This window comes from Hyla sarda, chromosome 2 (genome assembly GCF_029499605.1).
Source record: "Hyla sarda isolate aHylSar1 chromosome 2, aHylSar1.hap1, whole genome shotgun sequence".
Lineage (NCBI taxonomy): Eukaryota > Metazoa > Chordata > Amphibia > Anura > Hylidae > Hyla > Hyla sarda.
The window spans coordinates 384,030,024-384,054,264 of NC_079190.1; the positions used below are offsets into that span (position 1 = coordinate 384,030,024).

General features: G+C 43.7%; 1 protein-coding gene across 1 annotated transcript in view; it reads left to right on the plus strand.

The window, feature by feature from the left end:
• Nucleotides 1–242: 242 nt before the first annotated feature.
• LOC130356692 (4-hydroxyphenylpyruvate dioxygenase) overlaps nt 243–24,241 on the plus strand; it is a 139,532-nt gene continuing 115,533 nt past the window's right edge. Inside the window, exon 1 of the mRNA XM_056558554.1 lies at nt 243–292. The gene's annotated coding sequence lies outside the window, so the exon portion shown is untranslated. The remainder of the gene's footprint in view (nt 293–24,241) is intronic.

The following is a 24,241-nucleotide window of genomic DNA, read 5'->3' on the forward strand; positions in this document are numbered from 1 at the left end:
CTGCATGTGTCTCGCTTCGGTGTTAGCTGCTATTCACTCTGTTGCGGTGCTTTTGAGTTCGGAGGTATTTTGGTTCTCCTCTCTTACCGTACTTGAATCTTTTCCCGTTGCTTTGGCAACCTAGCAGCAGATATACCGGGCGCGATGACGTGATTAGAGAGGCCGGACGAAGCGCTGTTTGTGCGCGAAATGTCGGCATAGCCTCACTGTCTTTCTGAGCGCACTTAGGATGCGTCTTATGTGATCCCGTATCCAGACCCGGCGTTAGAAGCAGATCGACTCCAGCCTGACGGTGAGTGCGCATACACTTTTCTTGTGTTATTACGTTTGATGCTTTAGTTCAGTGTGTGCACCCCGCAGGTTGTTGGATTGCATCCCTGGAAGCCTCATATATACTGCGACAGTGCCACACTGCACAAAGCGGCAAGCAGCCCACCCACAGTACCGTATGTATAGGAGTGCTCTCCTACTCTTTCTCCATAGTGTCTAACACACAACAATGGTTAGCGTGAGTGAGGTTGTAGGTCCGGTCTGCAGCTTTCCCAGACCAAATGATCAGATTCATGCAACGACTTCGTGGGGTGGAATGGGATTCAGCGTTTCTGACCAGGACAAGCACATCAGGTAAGGTAAGAAAGATTTATTGGATAAAATGCAACATGTTTCACTGCGCTTGCGTGGTTTCTTCAGGCATAACAAGACAGGCTGGGAAGGAGCATTATATACAGGGTAAAATTAACCCTCTCACAGGTTACTAGTATATTAAAACAAATTAACACTTTTTCTTAGAGCTGCTGATTCGGATAAACCGACGCTATTACTGACTATGACGACTATAGGTAAGTACCAGAGACAAACAAATATAAGTATAAACATATGAAAGTGTTTAAAAACAACGTATCGATTTCAACGGCAATGAACAAATGCATGTGTGCATATGCATCAAAGTATACATAGAAAAACAATTTTCTATATAAAAGGAAAAAGTCCTCACGCATATATCCACATGCATTTATCTTAAAAACATATATATCAGAGAAAAATAAATAAAATATGCATAAATAAAATTATACAACCTATGTGTATCACAGCACTAAAAAGAATCCATAAAACTGAAGGGCTACCTAGCGTGCATTATCAAGCGTCTCATTGAGTCCCTGAGGGACCAATGTGATGAGTTTGTGGATCCAAAATGATTCATGATTGATTAATCGTTGGAAATGATTTGGATGATGACCTTCTGGGATTTTTTCAAGAATAATCAAACACAGGGAATCAATTTCATTTTTATGAACACTTGAAAAGTGTCTCAAGACACTATTAAGTAGGAAATTATTTTGTATATTTGATCAATGCTTGCACATGCGGGAATGCACCGTCTGCACAGACAACTTCAGGTAGATTGCGTATTGTGTGCCGCAATCCACCTTGTCCCTAATCATATATCTTTTTTTTTTAGTTTGGGATGATTCAAAAGGATTGATTCTAGTGTCTTTGATCGTCCTACAACAGTGACAACGATTTTTGCCACATGGAAAACAATCTGCCACCACTGGTCCCCCTGCTCCCTCCAGACGATGGGATCTCTTTCAGTCTGCTTGGGGAAAGCAGATTCTTCAAGTTTTTTGCTCATCTGAATGCTACATTAGGGGTTCTCGGTACCACCTCTCGGAAACGCCCCGGAGCACAGCTGGTTGTGATGTAAAGTCCGTATAGGCAGTACAATTTTTCCTGATGCGGACTAGGGATCGACCGATTATCGGATTGGCCGATATTATCGGGTGATATTCACGATTTTGTAAGTTATCGGTATCGGCATCTAACCTTGCCGATAATGCGTCCAGCGCGTGCGTCCCCAATGAATATATTTGCGGCCCTGACATCCCTGTGTCGCAAAAGATGTTTTCGAGACACAGGGATGCCCCCGTCAACTCTCTGCAGTCCCGTGTTGAGTTTAAAATTGCAGGGGCCGACGGGAAATAGTGCACGTCACTGACGTCCCGTGCGTGCACTCATAACGGAGGCGCGGAGGAGCGGAACATGGAGGTGGAAGACGCACGCTGGCCAGCATGGTAAGTGACCAGTGGCACGTCAGCTTTGGTGCTCAGACCACCGCTCCTCCTGTCCCGGGACCTACTGCTATGGCCGGACCGGAGGAGTGGTGGTCAGAGCACTGAAGTGCGGCAGTACACAGGCATACAGCCTCCAGCTGTATATGGCTGGAGGCTGTATGTCTGTGGGGGAACATACTGCACCTAATGTGGGGGAACTATACTGCACCTAATGCGGGGAACTATACTGCACCAAATGTGGGGAACTATACTGCACCTAATGTGGGGAACTATACTGTCAACCTAATGTGGGGAACTATACTGCACCTAATGTGGGGAGCTATACTGCACCTAATGTGGGGAACTATACTGTCAACCTAATGTGGGGAGCTATACTGCACCTAATGTGGGACAACTATACTGCCAACCTAATGCGGGGAACTGTACTGCACCTAATATGGGGGAACTATACTGCCAACCTAATGTGGGGAACTGTACTGCACCTTATGTGGGGGAACTGTACTGCACCTAATGTGGGGGAACTGTACTGCACCTAATGTGGGGGAACTGTACTGCACCTAATGTGGGGGAACTGTGCTGCACCTAATGTGGGGGAACTGTACTGTACCTAATGTGGGGGAACTGTACTGCACCTAATGTGGGGGAACTGTACTGCACCTAATGTGGGGGAACTATACTGCACCTAATGTGGGGGAACTATACTGCCAACAGAATATTGGTATAAGTTATCGGCTATCGGCCTGAAAGTTCATAGGTTATCGGTATCAACTAAAAATTTATATTGGTCGATCCATAATGCAGACAGATTGTCCGTATGGGAAATTTTTTAACCAAAACTAAGAAAACTATTAACATCAACTTGTTTAACCTCTTCAGGACATAGGGCGTATGGATACGCCCTGAATCCCGAGTCCTTAAGGACCGAGGGCGTATCCATACGCCCGTGGGAATTCCGGCCCCCACCGCTAGCCGGTTGGGGACCGGAGCCGGATGCCTGCTGAAATCGTTCAGCAGGCATCCCGGCATATCGCCCAGGGGGGTCATTATGCCCCCCCATGTCGACAATTCAGTCCAGCGATCTGCGGCGATTCCGGGTCAATCGGGTCTCCAGTGACCCGGTGACCCGGAATTACTGGCTGTTCGGGGCCGTCTCTGACGGCCCCGAACAGCCAGAGCCTGCAGGGGTGAGGTGGCACTGGTGCCACCTCACGATCGCCCTGATTCGTCGGCCGGATTACCGGCCGACCAATCAGGGCGCCTGCTGCGGGTGTCACTCCCGCACCCGCTCCGCCCCTCTTCTGGAGGACGTGAGCGGGTGCGGGACGTGCACCCCGGGTGCTGGGGACCCCGATCCCCGGCGCCCCTGTTGGGATCGGGGCACCAGGAGCAGCTGCGGCGGCGGGACTGACCTGCAGCGTCTGGATCGTTGGAGGTGAGTGACAGCCTCCTGCTGTTGCTTAGCAACGGCTCCCAGCATGCAAAAAGGGCATGCTGGGAGCTGTAGTTATGCAACAGCAGGAGGCAGACCACCACAACTCCCAGCATTCCCTTATGGGCATGCTGGGACTTATGGTTTTGCAACAGCTGGAGGCACATTCTTTCTATGGAAAAGTGTACCTTCAGCTGTTGTCTAACTACAACTCCCAGCTTGCACAAACAGCTAAAGTGCATGCTGGGAGTTGTAGTGGTGCATCTGCTGGTTGCATAACTACAACTCCCAGCATGCCCGTTGGCTGTCGGTGACTGCTGAGAGTTGTAGTTTTGCAACAGCTGAAGGCACACTGGTTGTGAAACTCAGTTTTTTTTTACCTAACTCAGTGTTTCACGACCGGTGTGCCTCCAGCTGTTGCAAACTACAACTCTCAGCAGTCACCGTACACCATGCACCGTACATGCTGGGAGTTGTAGTTTTGCAACAGCTGGAGGCACACTGGTTGTTAAACACTGAGTTAGGTCACAAACTCAGTGATACATAACCAGTGTGCCTACAGTTGTTGCAAAACTGCAACTCTCAGCAGTCACCGACAGCCAACGGGCATGCTGGGAGTTGTAGTTATGCAACAGCTGGATGTCCCCCCCAATGTGAACGTACAGGGTACACTCACATGGGCGGAGGATTACAGTAAGTATCTGGCTGCAAATTTGAGCTGCTGCAAACTTTCTGCTGCAGCTCAAATTGCCAGCGAGAAACTACTGTGAACCCCCGCCCATGCGACTGTACCCTAAAAACACTACACTACACTAACAAAAAATAAAATAAAAAGTAAAAAACACCACATATACACATACCCCTACACAGCCCCCCTCCCCAATAAAAATGAAAAACGTCTGGTACGCCACTGTTTCCAGAACGGAGCCTCCAGCTGTTGCAAAACAACTCCCAGTATTGTCGGACAGCCGTTGACTGTCCAGGCATGCTGGGAGTTTTGCAACAGCTGGAGGCACCCTGTTTTGGAATCACTGGCGTAGAATACCCCTATGTCCACCCCTATGCAATCCCTAATTTAGGCCTCAAATGCGCATGGCGCTCTCACTTTGGAGCCCTGTCGTATTTCAAGGCAACAGTTTAGGGTCACATATGGGGTATCGCCGTACTCGGGAGAAATTGTGTTACAAATTTTGGGGGGTATTTTCTGCTTTTACCCTTTTTAAAAATGTAAAATTTTTGGGAAAACAAGCATGTTAGGTTAAAAAAAAATTTTTTTTTTTACATATGCAAAAGTCGTGAAACACCTGTGGGGTATAAAGGTTCACTTAACCCCTTGTTACGTTCCCCGAGGGGTCTAGTTTCCAAAATGGTATGCCATGTGGGTTTTTTTTTGCTATCCTGGCACCATAGGGGCTTCCTAAATGCGGCATGCCCCCAGAGAAAAATTTGCGTTCAAAAAGCCAAATGTGACTCCTTCTCTTCTGAGACCTGTAGTGCGCCAGCAGAGCACTTTTCACCCCCATATGGGGTGTTTTCTGAATCGGGAGAAATTGGGCTTCAAATTTTTAGGGGTATTTTCTGCTATTACCCTTTTTAAAAATAAAAAAATTTTGGGAAAACAAGCATTTTTTTTTTTTTTTTACATTTGCAAAAGTCGTGAAACACCTGTGGGGTATTAAGGTTCACTTTATCCCATGTAACATTCCCCGAGGGGTCTAGTTTCCAAAATGGTATGCCATGTGTTTTTTTTTTGCTGTTCTGGCACCATAAGGGCTTCCTAAAAGTAACATGCCCCCCAAAAACCATTTCAGAAAAACGTACTCTCCAAAATCCCCTTGTCGCTCCTTCCCTTCTGAGCCCTCTACTGCGCCCGCCGAACACTTTACATAGACATATGAGGTATGTGCTTACTCGAGAGAAATTGGGCTACAAATACAAGTAAAAATTTTGTCCTTTTACCCCTTGTAAAAATTCAAAAATTGGGTCTACAAGAACATGTGAGTGTAAAAAATGAAGATTGTGAATTTTCTCCTTCACTTTGCTGCTATTCGTGTGAAACACCTAAAGGGTTAAAACGCTGACTGAATGTCATTTTGAATACTTTGGGGGGTGTAGTTTTTATAATGGGGTCATTTATGGGGTATTTCTAATATGAAGACCCTTCAAATCCACTTCAAACCTGAACTGGTCCCTGAAAAATACTGAGTTTGAAAATTTTGTGAAAAATCGGAAAATTGCTGCTGACCGTTGAAGCCCTCTGGTGTCTTCCAAAAGTAAAAACACGTTAATTTTATGATGCAAACATAAAGTAGACATATTGTATATGTGAACCAAAAAAAAATGTATTCGTAATATCCATTTTCCTTACAAGCAGAGAGCTTCAAAGTAAGAAAAATGCTAAATTTTCAAATTTTTCATCAAATTTACGGATTTTTCACCAAGAAAGGATGCAAGTATCGACAAAAATTTACCACTATGTTAAAGTAGAATATGTCACGAAAAAACAATCTCGGAATCAGAATGATAACTAAAAGCATTCCAGAGTTATTAATGTTTAAAGTGACAGTGGTCAGATGTGCAAAAAACGCTCCGGTCCTTAAGGCCAAAATGGGCTCCGTCCTGAAGGGGTTAAAAAAAGTCCGTGTTGTGATCTATCACTTGTTGTTTTTATTAATCTCCAAGTCCAAGAATTCTATGGATGTGTGGGAAAATGTAGTGTAAATTGTAATTCCCATGAATTCCTCTGCCTGTACTTGAGTTCCTGTCCAAATAAAAAACAAATCCTCTATGAATCTTCTTTAAAAAAATAAAAAAAAAAGGTGCAGTTGAGAAAGGCTGAATAGGCCAGAACGCGTGCTGCGTTACTCTATGCTTAAATAAAAGAGATATTACTTGCATCAAAAACTGGTGTGCCGGGATCTTCTTGTACTTACATTGGATATCCTATTCCTGGTACCCAAGTGCCGACCGAATACGTTGTGGACTACAATAGAGTGAAAACTAAAAAAACTATCAGATTTTTTTGGGGATTAAAAATGGGAATGAAGATTTAGATAGAGAGACAAGTGAAGATAAAAAAAAAAAAAAAAAAAAAAAAAAAACAAGACAAAATCCCTCTAAATAATGACAATACAGAAATTTAAAAAAAAATAAAATTTCATTGAGAATGCACGCTAGGTGGCCCTTTAGTTTAACGAATTCTTTTTAGTGCTGCGATACACATAGGTTGTATAATTTATTTATGCACATTTTATTGCATTGTATATTGTGTATTTTTCTGATATATATGTTTTTAACCGCTTAAGGACTCAGCGTTTTTTCCGTTTTTGCATTTTCATTTTTTCCTCATCACCTTCTAAAAATCATAACGCTTTCAATTTTGCACCTAAAAATCCATATTATGGTTTATTTTTTGCACCACCAATTCTTCTTTGCAGTGACATCAGTCATTTTGCAAAAAAAAATCCACGGCAAAACGGAAAAAAAATTCGTTGTGCGACAAAATTGAAGAAAAAATTTCATTTTGTAAATTTTGGGGGCTTCAGTTTCTAAGCAGTGCATTTTTCGGTAAAAATTATACCTTATCTTTATTCTGTAGGTCCATACGATTAAAATGATGCCCTACTTATATAGGTTTGATTTTGTCGTACTTCTGAAAAAATCATAACTACATGCAGGAAAATTTATACGTTTAAAATTGTCATCTTCTGACCCCTATAACTTTTTTATTTTATCACGTACTGAGTACCCGGCGTTGCCCGGTTTTTCCTTCCTCATCTTTGTTGGGCAGGAAAATCAACAAAGGAGGAAGCTTTTGACTTCAAATCCCATCCCCATACATTGTTGTCATATCCCAACCCCATATCCCCTCCTCATACCCCGTCCTCCCATCTCAACCCCCTTTCCCATCCTCCTATCGCAACCTCCTATGCCGACATCCTATGCCGACCTCCTATGCCGACCTCCTATCCCAACCTCCTATCCCATTCTCCTATCTCGACCTCCTATCCCGGCCTCCTATCTCCACCTGCTATCCCGTCATCCTATCCCGTCCTCCTATCCCAGGCCTCCTATCCCAACCTCCTATCTCGATCTCCCGTCCTCCTATCTCCACCTCATATCCCGTCCGCATATCCCGTCCGCATATCCCGTCCGCATATCCCGTCCTCCTATCTCAACCTCCTATCTTGACCTCCTATCTCGACCTTCTATCCCGTCCTCCCATCTCAACCCCCTATCCCGTCCTCCTATCTCAACCTCCTATCCCGTCCTCCTATCTCGACCTCCTATCTTGACCTCCTATCCCGTCCTTCTATCTCGACCTCCTAGCTCTACCTCCTATCCCGTCCTCCTATCTCTACCTCCTATGCCGACCTCCTATCCTGTCCTCCTATCCCGGCCTCCTATCTCCACCTCCTATCTCCACCTGCTATCTCAACCTCCTATCCCGTCGTCCTATCCCGTCCTCCTATCCCGGCCTCCTATCCCAACCTCCTATCTCGACCTTCCGTCCGCATATCCCGTCCGCATATCCCGTCCGCATATCCCGTCCACATATCCCGTCCGCATATCCCGAACATCCCGTCCTCCTATCTTGACCTCCTATCTCGACCTCCCATTCCGTCCTCATATCCCGACCTGTAATATGTGTACCAGGTATTGAAATATCTCCAGCTGTACAGAAGTTATGTGAGAACATACATTTCCCATTGCTTTGCATGGGACCAGGGGCGGATCCAGAGTCGAGTCTCGGGAGGGGCACTATTAGAGTATTTTGTGTTGGCGGACAGAAAACAAGATGTTGCTCACGGAACTTACAATATTATTAAATGTATCATACAGTCCTAACCTTGTTTAAGACTCTTAGGCCATGTTCACATGTCAGAATAATTATCAAATATACCAATTGCTGCAGAATGGGAAAGTGCTAAAGAGGTTTTTACCATTTAAAACTACAGCTGCCAGTATGACCTAAGCAGTGGTGAGGGGATGCTGGGAGTTGTTGTTTCACCCATCATTACTGCAGAACTTACAAGTGACTCCAGCTCTGATAGGACACAGTAAGGAGAATACACAATGATATCAGTGACTACAGGTGACGTCTTCTCTATAGTCTTGCCTTATCTAATTCAGATTGTACATACCGCCAGGAATTGTTCCAGCTATATTTTCTCTCAGCAGAACTTGACGCCCAGATGGTTTCTATGTCAGCGGATTCTGATCCTCTATATGAAAACAATAATTATTATAATACTTCCAAACACTGTATTCTTCTAATACAGTACCGCCACACACCCTCTGAATATAATTCTGACACACTGTACCCCCTGAAAATACAACACACTGTACCCTCTGAATATAATACTGCCACACACCGTACCCTCTGAATATAATACTATCACACACTGCCCCCTCTGAATATAATACCACCACACACTGTGCCCTCTAAATATAATACTATCACGCACTGCCCCCTCTGAATATAATACTACCACACACTGTGCCCTCTGTGTGTATACACTATGGAAAAAGGAGCTGACATTGGCCAGGTCAGTGCTGGTAACACATCATGTAATGTACTGAACTGGCTTAATGTAGAGATGGTACAAGGTAAGTTAAGTGATATAAATGTAAGCAAATCCCCAGGGCCGGATGGACTACACCCAAGAGTTCTTAGAGAGGTAAGTTCAGTAATATCTGTACCCCTGTTCATGATATTTAGAGATTCTCTGGTGTCTGGTATTGTGCCAAGGGACTGGCGCAAGGCGAATGTGGTGCCAATCTTCAAAAAGGGCTCTAGGTCTTCCCCAGGAAACTATAGACCGGTAAGTTTAACGTGCATTGTGGGTAAATTGTTTGAAGGACTTATAAGGGATTACATAGAGGAATACATGGGGGATAATTGTATTAAAAGTGATAACCAGCATGGGTTTACTAAGGATAGAAGTTGTCAAACCAATCTAATTTGCTTTTATGAAGAGGTGAGTAGAAGCCTTGACAGAGGAATGGCTGTGGATATAATGTTTCTGGATTTTGCTAAAGCGTTTGATACTGTCCCTCATAGTCGTCTGACAGGTAAGTTAAGGTCTTTGGGTTTGGAAATTTTAGTTTGTAACTGGATTGAACACTGGCTCATGGATCGTACCCAGAGAGTGGTGGTCAATGATTCGTACTCTGATTGGTCCCCGGTTATTAGTGGTGTACCCCAAGGTTCAGTACTGGGCCCGCTGTTTAATTTATTTATCAATGATATAGAGGATGGTATTAACAGCTCTGTTTCTATCTTTGCAGATGACACCAAGCTTTGTAGCACGGTACAGTCTATAGAGAATGTGCATAAGTTACAAGATGACTTGGATAGACTAAGTGTCTGGGCATCCACTTGGCAAATGAGGTTCAATGTGGATAAATGTAAAGTTATGCATCTGGGTACTAATAACATGCATGCGTCGTATGTCTTAGGGGGGATTAAACTGTCAGAGTCACTGGTAGAGAAGGATCTGGGTGTACTTGTAGATCACAGACTACAGAATAGCATGCAATGTCAGGCTGCTGCTTCCAAAGCCGGCAGGATATTGTCATGTATCAAAAGAGGCATGGACTCAAGGGACAGGGACATAATACTCCCCCTTTATAAAGCATTGGTACGGCCTCACCTGGAATATGCTGTTCAGTTTTGGGCACCTGTCCATAAAAGGGACACTGCGGAGTTGGAAAGGGTGCAGAGATGCGCGACTAAACTAATATGGGGCATGGAACATCTTAGCTATGAGGAGCGATTAAAGGAGTTACAATTGTTTAGTCTTGAGAAGAGACGTTTAAGGGGGGATATGATAAACGTATATAAGTATATTAATGGCCCATATAAAAAATATGGAGAAAAACTGTTCCAGGTTAAACCCCCCCAAAGGACGAGGGGGCACTCCCTCCGTCTGGAGAAGAAAAAGTTTAGTCTCAAGGGGCGACACGCCTTCTTTACTGTGAGGACTGTGAATTTATGGAACGGTCTACCTCAGGAACTGGTCACAGCAGGAACTATTAACAGCTTTAAAACAGGATTAGATACATTCATGGAACAAAATAACATTAATGCTTATGAAGAAATATAAAATCCCATCCCTTCCCCAATATCGCGCCACACCCCTACCCCTTAATTCCCTGGTTGAACTTGATGGACATATGTCTTTTTTCGACCGTACTAACTATGTAACTATGTAACTATGTAAATATAATACTACTACACACTGCACTCTCTGAATATAATACTACCACACACTGCACTCTCTGAATATAATACTACCACACACTGCACTCTCTGAATATAATACTACCACACACTGCACTCTGTGAATATAATACTACCACACACTGCACTCTCTGAATATAATACTACCACACACTGCACTCTGTGAATATAACTTGCTGTGCTATATGAAATAATGCCTCCTGTGCTGTGCCCCTCACATATAATGCACCCTGTGCCCCACACATATAATTTATATGTGTGGGACACAGCACAGGGGGCATTATATGTGAGGGGCACAGCACAGGGGGCATTATATGTGAGGGGCACAGCACAGGAGGCATTATTTCATATAATGCCCCCTGTGCTGTGCTCCACACATATAAAGCCCACTGTGCTGTGCCCCACACATATAATTTATATGTGTGGGACACAGCACAGGGGGGCCCCCTGACATGTGCTCTTCCCATATAATGCCCCCTGTGCTTTGCCCTGTAGCCCGTCACATTAAATATTCCCTTTTTACGTTTTTTAATCCCCCTCCCCCTCCTCCTGTACAATATAGTTCTCCAAATCCCCTGGGCCCTGAGCATACTCTTCACTACTTACAGTATGCGGGCTGCGGGGACAGGATCTCCGGGCGCCGGCGCGATGATGTGACGTCATCGCGCCGACCTCTAGTGGATCGCGTCCCCGTAGCTCACACACTGTAATCACAGCGTGTGAAAGTTTAGTGAATGGTGGAGCTGGAGCTTACAGCTTCGGCACCACCATGCAAGGTGGTGGGGAGGGTGCTGCATACTGCAATCTCGGGGGGGGGGGGGGGGGGCAATTGCCCCGTTGCCCCCCCCCCCCCTGGATCCGCCACTGCATGGGACTTTAAACAAAAATCCCGACCGTCACAAATGGGGGTAGTTAAGGGTTAAATTAACTATACTATATTTTAATTGGACATATAAGTAACATGTAACCAAGTATTATCCAAATATCTCCAGCCATTTGGAAGTTATGCAGTAACATATATTTTCCATAGACTTGTATAGGACTTTAAACATAAACCCCGCCCCTGGCAAATGAGGGTGAGTAAGGGTTAAATCACCTATCCTATGTTTGTTGTTGATATATAAGTAACATGTGTGCCAAGTTTCATGTTAATATCTTTAGCCGTTTGGAAGTTTTTGTGGAACATACATACACAAACACGTTGAGTTTTATATATATATAGATGGGATGGTATGAAGGCTCATTTTTAGCGCGTGTACTGATGTTTTTATCGGTACCATTTTTGTATTGATCGGACTTTTTCATCGATTTTTATTCATTTTTTTTATAATATAAAAAGTGACCAAAAAATACGCTTTCTTGGACTTTGGAATTTTTTTGCGCATACGCCATTGACTATGCGGTATAATTAATTATATGTTTTAGCCACGGGTCCCGGCCTCTAACACGACGCCGTGGCCCCACGTTATAGAACGGGAGCGGACTCAGGACACGTCCTTGGTCCTTAACCCCTTCCCGCTATTGGACGTATGCATACGTCCAGGCGAATTACACGTTCGCGCAAATGGACGTATGCATACGTCCAAGCGATCTCCTGCTCTGCCGCGGGCAGCGCAGGAGATCGCGGGTGGGACTCAGCTGTCAATCACAGCCGGAGTCCCACCGCAGCTGCCGGGGCCGCGATCGCGCCGGTCCCGGCAGCATTAACCCCATAGATGCCGTGATCAGTCTGATCACGGCATCTATGGTGTTTGCAGGGGGAGCGCTCTCCCCCTGCCCATCAATCGCGGCGCCGCGATAAAATAAGGGGGATCGGGGGTGTCCAAGACACCCTCGATCCCCCTTGAAGAGATAGGAGTGAGGTGGCAGGGTTGCCACCCCTCCTATCCCTGCTATTGATCGGCGGAGCGGCCGACCAATAGCAGACTGGGGGCGGGGGGGTTAAAGTTCGGTTCCCCGCGCTATGCCCGCCCATCGGTGTCCGGGCACAGCGGGGGGAACCGTGTAATAGTGGCGGCGGCGGCGGCGATCACTTACCCGGCGGCGGCGGCGGCTGTGATCACGGCGGCGGTGGAGGTAAGTATGACGCCGCGTGTGCAGAGTCTGTTGCCTAGCAACATCTGCAGGGCGACAGTTTAGAGAGTGGTCTCTAAACTGTCGCCCTCCAGATGTTGCAAAACTACAACTCCCACCATGCCTTGACAGCTGTTTGCTGTGTTGGCATGCTGGGAGTTGTAGTTTTGCAAGATTTAGAGGGGTTCAGGCTAGAGATCACTGACAGTGGTCTCTAAACTGTAGCCCTCCAGATATTACAAAACTACAACTCCCAGCATGCTCAGACAGCAGTTTGCTGTCTTAGCATGCTGAGATTTGTAGTTTTGCAACATCTGGAGGGCCACAGTTTAGAGACCACTGTCAGTGATCTCCAGCCTGAACCCCTCTAAATCTTGCAAAACTACAACTCCCAGCATTCAGGAACAGCAAATGGCTGTCTCGGCATGCTGGGAGTTGTACTTGCGTGCATCCAGCTGTTGCATAACTACATCTCCCAGCATTCTCTTTGGCAATCAGTACATGCTGAGAGTTGTAGTTCTGCAACAGCTGGAGGCACACTGGTTGGGAAATACCGAGTTAGGTAATAGGTTCTATTACCCAACTCAGTATTTTCCAGTGTGCCTCCAGCTGTTGCAAAACTACAACTCCCAGCATGCACGTTCTGTCAGTGCATGCTGGGAGTTGTAGTTTTGCCCCCCCCCCCCCCTCCCATGTGAATGTACAGGTTACATTCACACTGGCGGCGGATTACAGTGAATTCCCTGCTTCAGGTTTGAGCTGCAGCAGCCGCAGCTCAAACTCATAGCGGGAGACTCAGTGTAATCCGCCGTCAGTGTGAATGTAACCTAAAAACACTACACTACACTAACATAAAATAAAGAGTAAAACACTACATATACACACGTACACTGCCCCCCCCCCCACCACCACCCCTTCCCCCCCAATAAAAATGAAAAACGTATCCTACAGCAGTGTTTCCAAAACGGAACCTCCAGCTGTTGCAAAACAAAAACTCCCAGCATTTCCGGACAGCCATTGACTGTCCAAGCATGCTGGGAGTTTAGCAACAGCTGGAGGCACCCTGTTTGGGAATCACTGGCTTAGAATACCCCTATGTCCACCCCTATGCAAATCCCTAATTTGGGCCTCAAATGCGCATGGCGCTCTCACTTTGGAGCCCTGGCGTATTTCAAGGCAACAGTTTGGGGCCACATATGGGGTATCGCCGTACTCGGGAGAAATTGCCTAACAAATATTGGGGGGCTTTTTCTCCTTTTACCCCTTATGAAAAGGTAAAGTTGGGGTCTACACCAGCATGTTAGTGTAAAAAAAAAAACATTTTTGTACACTAACATACTGGTGTTGCCCCAAACTTTAAAATTTCACAAGCGGTAAAAGAAAAAAAGCCTCCAAAGTTTGTAACGCATTTTCTCCTGAGGACGGAGATACCCCATATGTGGGCGCAAAGTGTTCTGGGGACGCACAACAAGGCTCAGAAGGGAGAGTGCACCATGTAAATTTGAGGTCTAAATTGGTGATTTGCACAGGGGTGGCTGATTTTACAGTGGTTCTGACATAAGTGCAAAACAATAAATACCCACATGTGACCCCATTTTGGAAACTACACCCCTCACGGAATGTAATAAGGGGTACAGTGAGCATTTACACCCCACAGGTGTCTGACAGATCTTTGAAACAGGGGTCTGTGAAAATGAAAAATAAAATTTTTAATTTACACAGCCCACTGTTCCAAAGATACGTCAAATGCCAGTGGGGTGTAAATTCTCCCTGCACCCCTTATTACCTTCCGTGAGGGGTGTAGTTTTAAAAATGGGGTCACATGTGGGGGGTCCACTGTTCTGGCACCACGGGGGGCTTTGGAAATGCACATGGCCAAATTCTCTCTCCAAAAGCTCAATGATGCTCCTTCTCTTCTGAGCATTGTAGTTCGCCCCCAGTGCACTTCACGTCCACTTATTGGGTATTTCCATACTCAGAAGAGATGGGGTTACAAATTTTGGGGGGTATTTTCTGCTATTATCCCTTGTAAAAATGTAAAATTTGGGGGAAAACAAGCATTTTAGTGTAAAAAAAATATTTTTTTTTTTACATATGCAAAAGTCGTGAAACACCTGTGGGGTATTAAGGTTCACTTTACCCCTTGTTACGTTCCCCAAGGGGTCTAGTTTCCAAAATGGTATGCCATGTGTTTTTTTTTTTCTGTCCTGGCACCATAGGTGCTTCCTAAATGCGGCATGCCCCCAGAGCAAAATTTGCTTCCAAAAAGCCAAATGTGACTCCTTCTCTTCTGAGACCTGTAGTGCGCCAGCAGAGCACTTTTCATCCCCATATTGGGTGTCTTCTGAATCGGGAGAAATTGGGCTTCAAATGTTGGGGGGTATTTTCTGCTATTACCTTTTTTAAAAATGTTAAATTTTTGCTAAACCAAGCATTTTTGGTAAAAAAAAAATTATTTTTTTTACATATGCAAAAGTCGTGAAACACCTGTGGGGTATTAAGGTTCACTTTATCCCTTGTTACGTTCCTCAAGGAGTCTAGTTTCCAAAATGGTATGCCATGTCGTTTTTTTTGCTGTCCTGGCACCATAGGGGCTTCCTAAATGCGACATGCCCCCCGAGCAAAATTTGCTCTCAAAAAGCCAAATATGACTCCTTCTCTTCTGAGCATTGTAGTTCGCCCGTAATGCACTTCAGGTCAACTTATGGGGTACCTCCATACTCAGAAGAGATGGGGTTACAAATTTTGGGGGGTATTTTCTGCTATTAACCCTTGCAAAAATGTGAAATTTGGGGGGAAACACACATTTTAGTGAAATTTTTTTTTTTTTTTTTTACATATGCAAAAGTCATGAAACACCTGTGGGGTATTAAGGCTCACTTAATTCCTTTTTACGTTCCTCAAGGGGTCTAGTTTCCAAAATGGTATGCCATGTTTTTTTTATTTGCTGTTTTGGCACCATAGGGGCTTCCTAAATGCAACATGCCCCCAAAAAACCATTTCAGAAAAACGTACTCTCCAAAATCCCCTTGTCGCTCCTTCGCTTCTGAGCCCTCTACTGCGCCCGCCGAACAATTTACATAGACATATGAGGTATGTGCTTACTCGAGAGAAATTGGGCTACAAATTCAAGTATAAATTTTATCCTTTTACCCCTTGTAAAAATTCAAAAATTGGGTCTACAAGAACATGCAAGTGTAAAAAATGAAGATTTTGAATTTTCTCCTTCACTTTGCTGCTTTTACCGTGAAACACCTAAAGGGTTAAAACACTTACTGAATGTCATTTTGAATACTTTGGGGGGTGCAGTTTTTGTAATGGGGTCATTTATGGGGTATTTCTAATATGAAGACCCTTCAAATCCACTTCAAACCTGAACTGGTCCATGAAAAATAGCGAGTTTGAAAATTTTGTGAAAAATTGTAAAATTGCTGCTGAACTTTGAAGCCCTCTGGTGTCTTCCAAAAGTAAAAACATGTCAATTTTATGATTAAAATATAAAGTAGACATATTGTATATGTGAATCCAAAAAAAATAATATTTGGAATATCAATTTTCCTTACAAACAGAGAGCTTCAAAGTTAGAAAAATGCAAAATTTTCAATTTTTTCATCAAATTTTGGGATTTTTCACCAAGAAAGGATGCAAGTTACCACAAAAATTTATCACTATGTTAAAGTAGAATATGTCACGAAAAAACAATCTCGGAATCAGATTGATAAGTAAAAGCATTCCAGAGTTATTAATGTTTAAAGTGACAGTGGTCAGATGTGCAAAAAAGGGCTGCGTCCTAGAGGTGAAAATGGGCTGTGTCCTTAAGGGGTTAAGAGGTTAAAGAATTTTGGACCCACTGAGTGAGTGCCGCTATTTTCTTACTTCTTACTTTTACAATCCAATCTATAGTGGTGTACTCACTGTACTATGAAACAGTGCCAGCCTGTTTAGTCCAGTGCACATTCTCCAGCATCATGTCATGACCTAGCAAAGGAGGTGCTGTGCTGTGATTAGGTCCCGTGCCACTTGAGAAACCTTGGCGTTGGTGTGCGGCTAATGTCTCAATTTTAACATCATTTTGAGGGTTAGTCATATGTTACTGTTTACATCTACCACAGTAGTGCACCTAAATTTATGTATTACTCCATATGTTACACATCCACACTTTTAATCTGGTGTATCATACCATTTTGGCACTTGTAGTCTGCTGCAGTCATCCCCCATTGTATGCATTTTATGCTGGGGATCGCCCTTAGCAACGGACCACAAGCGCAGGATCTGCTCCCCCAGCATAAATGCACAACTGCATGTGGGGTTGAGCACCTTCTGCTTTTTGAGATCACGTTTTTTCTTCTTGTTGTTTAAATCCTATATTTGGAGGTATATACTATCCTCATTTAATGCGCCTTGATCACTTTCTAGGCAGCATTAAGGATCACACATTAGCCAACTTAGGTGAGGCTTATAGCCTTCCTCCCTCCTTCCATTGTATGTGTGCTCAGCCACACTGGAGATAACTGGGGGGAGGCTGTGAGTCGGACCTAATGCCGCTGTAATTTCCCACTGGCCCCTGGTATTGCCCATACGTCACAGGTAGGTTTAGGGTTAGGTCCCGTGCCACTTGAGAAACCTTGGCGTTGGTGTGCGGGCTCAGGTATGTCCTTCATATAAGGATACACTGGCTAATGTCTCAATTTTAACATCCGTTTGAGGGTTAGTCATATGTCATTGTATACATCTACCACAGTAGTGCTCCTAAATTTATGTATTGCTGTGATTGGCCAGGCAAGGGAAATGCCTGTGAGTGTACTACTGGCAAACAACTCACATCTTGTCCCACCCACTGAAATAGAGGGAATGAGAAATGGCTGTATAAACTGGATATCGAGAGAGAGAGAGGGCACTAAAATCACCTTTGTTACCACTCTGAAGGGTTCAATAGTTATGTGCCAGATGGGGGCCAAAAAGTATACAGAACCATACTACAAAGGCCCAAGCTACTTCTGCATCAAAAACCGAAAGGTATCACTTTCAAAATCCTGATGGGGCGCCATGTGAGTAAGAAGTGACATAACTTATTTGCCTGGTTTTGTTTTAAGGCTTAGCTTTTACACTCCAATATAAGTATAGAACATATTCCATTTGCAAATACATGAATTTGATCTGTTTGCCAAAGTCTGGAAACATTTACTACTTTTTAGGGATCAATGCCTGCATGTTTTGATTCTTAAAGCTCCCACCGATCCGTTCATCTGCCACTAGAGGGCACTAGAATATTATTTCATCTGCTCAATGAAGCTTCTGGAAAAGAAAAAAAAAAACATATTTCACTAAAAGGTAAATCCAGACATTTCACTCATTAAAGAAGCACTCTGGGAATTGTTTGAATTATATGAAAAAAAAAACAAAAACAAAGAGCATTTTTTAATGCTGCAGGAAATACCCTGAGATATATTATTAAAACATTTGTAATAAGTTGGCGTCTTCTGAAAAGTTGTAAAAAAATGTAATTCAGACGTTTCTATGGCTCCAAAATGCCTTTGTGGTAGTGAAAAGTGTAGGGCCTCAATCTGCTTCTGAGATGGGTGAGATGTCAATGGGGGGGACTGGTGTTTAACTCTTCAGTGATAGAATGATGACCCATATGGGTTGATATTAATATTTCAAGGAGCCTCACGGTGCCCGCCGTGCTATGGATATGGTGTAGCAATAATTTGACAGATACAGTCCTTGGCTTAAAAACTCTGAAACACTGTACACACATGATTCACGTCAAGCTTGGTGGTTACAGGAAACAGAGACTTTGCCATACATTGTATATGCCTCTGCACCAAGGGAATATTACTCCACAGACTCTGTGCTAATTCCGATGTCACATGACTGCTCCAGAAGTCCTCTGCCTGGCCTCTTACTCTCCTATCGGAACACTATAGGCATCACCCACTACTTCTGCCTTCTCTGGTATTGATGTAAGTCTTGTGGCACCCGATGGACCTCATTCAAAGTCAAAAGGACCCATCGGGACCCGGCTGTGTCCATTGTGCTCCAACCCGTTTAAGGTCCTTACAGGAAAAAAAAGCTGAACAGATATCGAACAGAACGGAGCACAACGCTGATGAGAACTTAGACTTATGTTAGACTTGTATGGAGTCCAACAGAAAAAAATAACTCTGGTCAGCAAATTTTTTGAACCGTCTCCAGTTTTTTTGGACTGAAAACCTATTGGCTCATTTAAGAAGTGGGGCACAGGGATACAGCAAATTCCCCAGCTGCCGTATTGCATAATAGTGGTGTAAGTGCACCCTAAAACTCAGTGGCATATACAGGTACAATAAAGCTTTATACATGTCTGTCAGCCCTAAAAATGTTGTGTTATGAGATCTTAGTAAGGTATGTTCCTGGAAAGGCTGGGTGACAACCAATATGGTCCCCAATATTGTCAGGTGTTTTTACTTGTAAAAAGGAAACTCACTGTATTTGAAAGGTTTTTCGTATTCATACATTTTTCATGTTTTTTTTGTTTTTTTGCCATTTTCCTTGTCCAGTACAGAATCTTATGAGAAAACAATACCCAGAGAATCCTGCATTTTGAAAAATGGCCCAAAAAGGACCCAACAAAAGTTTAGAAAAAGACAAAAACAAGAAATAGCATTGTTGAGATTTCTGATATTTCACAGTTAACTTTCAAAGCTAATACCTGGTACAGCATTAGAAAAATGGGGCATTAAAAAAAAGTAAAAAAAATTAATAACGTGTTGTTTTTTTGTTTTTAATGGTCTCACTGTCAAAAATCCAACTCCCATGGACTTCAGTAGCTGACAGGAAGCTGTGCAGAGAAAAAGTCATGTGTAACTACTTTTCAGTGCGGTTATGCACTAAAGCTCCCGTTGAAGTCAATGAGAGCTTCAGGGCTAGTTTTTTTTTTTTTTTTTTTTAATTAACTGGTGCCAGAAAGTTAAACAGATTTGTAAATGACTTCTATAAAAAAAATCTTAATCCTTCCAGTACTTATTAGTGGCTGTATACTACAGAGAAAATTTGTTTATTTTTAAATTTATTTTCTGTCTGTCAACAGTGCTCTCTGCTGACATTTCTGTCCATGTCAGGAACTGTCCTGAAGAGGCGAAAATCCCCATAGCAAACATATGCTGCTCTGGACATTTCCTAAAATGGACAGAGGTGTCAGCAGAGAGAACTGTAGACAGAAAGAAAAGAAATACAAAAAGAAAATAATTTCCTCTGTAGTATTCAGCAGCTAATAAGTACTGGGAGGATTAAGATTTTTTTTAATAGAAGTAATTTACAATTCTGTATAACTTTCTGGCACCAGATGATTTAAAAAAAAAAAATGTTTTCCACCGGAGTACCACTTAAAAACAGATCAGGCAAAATGGCAATCCCCATAATAATATACAAATAATAAAATTAAAAATTAAAAATAAGTACCAGTAACAATGTGTTTTTATGTTTTTTAAAATTGTGTTTTTTGGCACAATAATTTCTTGTGGCTTTTTCCACAATTTTTAAAGAAGAATCACATAACTAAAACACATTTAACACCCTGTCACACCTAATCCGAAGGCAATGCACAGTGAAAAAAAAGGTTGGCACTCACCTGCAAATTGTGAATTAAAACGTCTAAACTATGTTTTTTTTTCAACATTTTTCAAAAACTCTAAATGAACATTTATAGTTTGGACGTTTTAATTCACAGTTTACCGTAGTGACCATTCTTTTTCTATGCCTTCGTTGCTGTATCTGTTCTAGTGAAAGCTGAGAAACTCTGTTGTGTACATACCTCACTGCTTTTCCCATGGCCGGACTGGCCATTGGGTTCACGGGGCATTTGCCCGGTGGGCCAGGCTGTCTGCAGGGCTGGCCGGTGTAGGACTCCTTTAACTATAAGTGTGTCTTAAAAGGGTACTCCGCCCCTAGACATCTTATAGAAGATATCTGATTGAAAGGGTCCTGATGCTGGAGACCCCCCTTTCCTGCAGCACCCGCTTGACATCAGCTGCACGGATCGAAGATTGCTCCGTGCAGACGACTTACGATACAGGGGCCCGAGTATCGTGATGTCAAAGCACCACCCCCTCAATGCAAGTCTATGGGAGGGGGCGTGGCGGTTGTCATGCCCCCTTCCATAGGCTTGCATTAAGGGGACGGGGCTATGACGACATGATACTCCAGCCCCTGTATCGTGAGTCATCAGCACGGAGCAAACTTCGCTCCGTGCAGCTGATGACAAGTGGGTGCTGCAGGAAAAATTGCAGGGGTCCCTAGCGGCAGGACCCCCACGATCAGACATCTTATTCCCCCTATCCTTTGGATAAGGGGATAAGATGTCTAGGGGCGGAGTACCCCTTTAATGACTGGCCTATAGTTTAGTGCAGCCCTAAGCCAAAAGTAGTGCATATAGTAGTGCATATGCACTACTTTTGGCTACTGAAGAATGAGACAGCAGTCTTGAAACGTGTATAGCCCTGCCTTTTATTTAATACTTGCTGCAACCACCTTTTCATACCTCATCTGAGCCCGCCTCCAGTTTGGGCAGCACTGCAGACTCCTACATTTGGGACCACTGTGAATTGCGCGCGCAATTCTCCCTCTCCAGCACACGAGGACGCCAGGGACAGCATTCACCCCATCACCTTTGCCATCTCCACGGCCGGACGCATCACCGTGCCAGCCTGATCTGCCGATACCAAGCACTTTACTGAGACCGCACATCTGGATTCAGGCCGGACGCCACCCCGTGCCAACGCCGATAGTTATCCTCATCACGGAGCTGCCACTCCCGAAGACACCGGCCATATACTACCAGTAAGCGGTGATCTCTTCAACGGCATACAGGTACTATCTTTGCAATCGCTTTGATGCCATTTTCTATATTGCTCCCTGAAATTTAATATATATTATTGCCATCTACCTCGGACATTACCATCTACCTTGGATTTTAACATCTGCAGACGCTTTCTCATTTTCATTCATATTTATGACTGCAAATCACAGGTGGTTGGATAGAAGTGACTTTTATTCATATCTTAATTTTTTATGTATTATTTTTCCATTGTATTGACACCTGGTGCAAGGGCCCTGCCCAGATGTCAGTTTTAATACCATCATATTCTTAATAAATTGTATTATCTGTTATTCTTGATTCAGATTTTGCTCATTCACATGCTAAACATTTTTATCGATTCCCCCCCCCCCTTTTTTCATTAATCACCTTTTTCTTTTTGATTAACAACTTTTTATTATTTTATTATTATTATTATTATTATTATGATTATTTTTTATTACCTTATTTCATATAACATATCCATTTTCATCTCATCAATTCTCCCTATTTATTCTTGCTACTTCACATTCACTAGCCTTGAGGACTGGCCCTATATAATTATTTATATACATTCTCACATTTTTATTATTGTCGGCTACAATTTTAGTGCCTTCCCGCATACATAAATTAATAAAAATTTTGTTATAAAAAAGATAAATTTCGTTCAACACAATTTTTTCCATCACTAATGTATCTTTTTTTTAAATTTATTTTTAATGATACCCTACGAAATTTTAATAAAAAAGGTATCTCCATCACTTTTTTTGGATCGCTAAAGTCCCAAAAAAAATAAAAAAAGTCTGAAAAAACGCCAGTTAAAACCCACATGGCATTTTTTCACTCCCATAGACTTCCATGGGAGAAAAACGCCAAGATTTTCCTGAAAAAAGCCTAAATCTCGATAAGAGGTAGTTTTTAAAAACTGCCAAGGGGCCCAAAAACACCAAAAGGATTTAAAAAAAAACGCCAAACTGAAAAATGCCAAGTGGATTTGTCATTTTTCAGTTCCCGATTGACTTGCAGCTAACATTTGGCCGCAGCATTTTTTCACCAAAAAAACGCTATGCGGCAGAATGGGCGTTTTTATTGGCGTTTTTGTAAAAAAAAAAAAAGTGGAAACCTAGCCTCACAGGCAGCAGTCGACGTCATCCTCAATTAGGTCTAATGTGCCACTGGTGTGTTAGGCTTCACACCTATTGTAGGAGGGGTACTGTCTCTACTTAAAGCACTCAAGTCATCTCCTACACTGATGTCATCATGGCTTGCGTTCCTCTTGGCGGGAGCTCTGATTCAGATTCAGCGACTCGGCAGCATTCAGGAGCCAGCGGAGTCCACGAGAAGGACGGAGCTTGTGAACATCAGTGGGCAGCATGCAGCACCGCTCCGGCAGGTTATATCTTCCAGCGGTAGGGGGTGATGGCAGGGACGCCACATTAACTAAGGGCTTTGGCTGTCATGGTTACAGGCAGTGTGCGGGCTTTAGGTTATAAGCTAGCTGGGTTGATGGCTGGTATTAGCTGTATTTCTTTGGCTTTGGCTGTCTGGGCATGCTGGGAGTTATGGTTTTGCAACAGCTTGAGGCACACTGGTTGGGAAACATTGGCCTTAGGCTCTTAATCAGCTAATAGACGGCTCCTACAGGTGGGGGTCATCTGCTGGCAGAGGTTTGGTTTTTCGTTGTGGAATCATGAGAGGGCAAAACTCTCCGTGTCTGTGATATTATCAGAAGTTTCATATTCGGTGCCAGTGATCTTTGCATCTCTTGCTGCTTTGGATTCGGCTGTTAAAGGAGAACTCCGGAGTATAAAAATTGTCGCAAATACTGCCGGCAGTAAAAAAATAAAGATGTACATACCTTTCTCCGCGCCTCCGGTAACCGACTCCGGTCTCCACCGCGATCCTCTTCCTGGTGGTCGGAGAGTCTTACTGCGCTCAACCAATCACCAGCCGCACTGAAGTCCCGATTTGGCCGGCGATAGGCTGAGCGGCAGTGTGACGTTTTCGGCCCTGGCAGCAGGTGTCGGTGTAGTGAAGAATTTTGTGTCGTGAAGCGTTTTCACACTGCCGCTCAGCCTATCGCCGGCCGAGTCTGACTTCACTGCGGCTGGTGATTGGCTGAGCGCAGTATGATTCATCCGACCACCGGCAACCAGGAAGTGGATCGCGTCGAAGACCGGAGCCGGTTACCGGAGGCCCCGGGGGAGCGGAGGAAGGTATGTACATCTTTATTTTTTTTACTGCCGGCAGTATGGGGGACAATTTTTATATTCTGGAGTTCTCCTTTAAGTTCTACTGCAGCCAGCTGGGCCCCCTCAAATGTTGCAGTGTTGGTCATGCTCTGTCTCTGAGAGTATGTTGTTCCCCTTTCAGTGCTTGGATAAGTTGTCATTTCATTATACTGTGTAAACAACTCATGTTACTACGACATCATTTCTTTGCTATTCGTCACCATACCTACTTTACAATGATGTTGTATACACTTTGCATACAGCACCATACCGAGTACTATTACATGCGTTATCATGCTGTTACATGCATCACTATGCTACATGTGCCACTATGCTATTACATGCATCACAGTGCTA